Genomic DNA, 2,442 nt, shown 5'->3' on the forward strand with positions numbered 1-2,442 from the left:
CACGTAGATATGGGAAAACTGCTATCATCATAGTTTTCGACGAGGCAAATCTTAGAAAACTGTTGCCATCACAGTTTTAGACCACGGAGTTCTGGGAAAACTGCTGCCATCACAATTTTGGAACAAGCAGATCTAAGAAAACTGCTGCCATCACAATTCTGGACCAAGTATATCTTGGAAAACTGCTGCCATCACAGTTTTGGACCAAGTAAATCTTGGAAAACTGCTGCAGTTATCAAGTGTCATAAAAAATTAAGAAATGTGAAAAGTGGTGCCATGGCAATACTGGTTGCGTAGCTAATCACTATAATCTGTTAAGAATAGAAAGTAAGTGACACTAAATACTTTGGGGATACTATTGAATCAACTGACCTCAATGAAATTAATTTCTGATTGATAACGTAAGCTGAGAAAGAAAGAAATAAAAGCCAAGGCAACCAGAATCATAGGGAAAATGCAACGGGAGATGGCCTTGAAACATAGTGGTGCACATCAGACAGACCTTGGCGCCAATAGCCAGTTCTTACCTATGCCAGAGATTCTTTATTACTCGAAGGCTGTAGAAGGAAGGAAGCAATACTTACCGTAATCAGCCATAATGGAACTCGCTTCGCTGGGAAGGTGTTCGAGTTTTCTGTCAGTGAAACCACAAAGGCAACATTTTACATCTGGTAATCTTTAAAAAATTACAAGATTAAATGTCATTCAGATGTATTTTCATATTGGAAACCCGAGAAATATATCTTGGCTCTTGATTGAAGGCTGCTCTTAAGAAAGGTTTATCAGTGACAAATACACTAAGTTTCTCGTTCATTTCTCACATCACTTTTTCTGCATTTCAAAATACACGAAGCAACTGAGCATTACCTAAATATGTGCCGCTAACCAAAACGTCAAAATATATATATGTGTATATTATATATGTGTATATATATATATATATATATATATATATATATATATATATATATATATATATATGTGTGTGTGTGTGTGTGTGTGTGTGTGTGTGTGTGTGTGCGCGCGTGTGTGTGTACTAGCTGTACCCGCCAACGCATTGCTGTGGCTCAGTCTGGTGTATATATATATATATATATATATAGATATATATATATATATATATATATAGTATATAATATATAAAATAAAAAAAGTACTAGCTGTACCCGCCCACGCATTACTGTGGCTCAGTCTGGTTAAATGGATAAGAAAGAAAAGAAAAAGCCTCTTTCTCTTACTCTCTCTAACTATCACTGTCTTGTTCCTTCTTTTTTCTTATTAATACCAACACACTCTCTCTCCTCCCATACAACCGCTCTTCTCTGTGTCTCTCTCACTCACTTTTTCCATCTTTCTCCTACCTAACACTCCCTCTACTCTCTCTCTCTCTTCCTCTCCCTCTCGCTCCTTTCGTTTATTCTCTCTTTCTCTCTCCAATAATAGAAAAATTGGATGATATATGTAGAAATCACATGGAGTGGACTATTCTCCTATCAGGAGACTTCAACTTTCCTTTCGTAGATTGGAAAGAACGAATAGGAGATTGTGGTTGTATTTATACATATAAAAAAGAGAGTAATAGTAGTGCAGAAGATAAGAGGCAATTCGAAAAGCTATTAGATATGCTACTAGAATACAACATTCAACAAATAAATCACCTGCCAACAAGAAAGGAAAATACTTTACACCTAGTATTTGTGAACGAGGTGAATTATGTTAAAGACATAATAGTTTATAATGCGAGTATTTCAGACCATAATGTCATAGAATTAACAGTCCATTCCAAAGCAAGTGAAATCAGAGATAAGCAAGAAATGAAAAAGTGGGAAAGATATGGAAAATACAATTTCTACAGTAAAAATATAAAATGGTCAGAAATAAATGAAGAATTAAACAAAGATTAGGATAACATTTTTGTAAGTGATGATTACAGGTAAATACAGAGATATTATATAAAATATTAGAGAAAATAGTGGATAAATATATACCGAAGAAGAAAAGTAAACATCAGTCATGCATACCAAGAGACAGAAGGATCTTGTTCCAGAAAATCAGAAAGTGGAAAAAAGGTCTTACAAAAGAAAAAATGCATGGAAAGTGATGGAACTAAAAAGTAAGATAGAAAATGCAGAACAAAGATTATACATTCAAAAGAAAATGAAAAATGGGACTTGGAAGAAAAAACCCTAGTAAATATCAAGCAAAACCCCAAACTATTGTATTCGTATGCGAAAAAGATGAATAAAAGAAGAATAGAAATAGGCCCTCTAAGAACTGAAGGGAGATTAACGAATGAAAAAAAGGAAATATGCAACATATTGGCAGAAAGATATAAGAGAGAATTTACCCCTAGAATTGATAATGAAGATAATGATACAGAAATAAGGGATGAAAATAGTGAATATTTATCAGACATAGATATTAATGAAACCGACATTATGC

The sequence above is a fragment of the Macrobrachium nipponense genome, chromosome 7 (assembly GCF_015104395.2).
Source record: "Macrobrachium nipponense isolate FS-2020 chromosome 7, ASM1510439v2, whole genome shotgun sequence".
NCBI lineage: Eukaryota > Metazoa > Arthropoda > Malacostraca > Decapoda > Palaemonidae > Macrobrachium > Macrobrachium nipponense.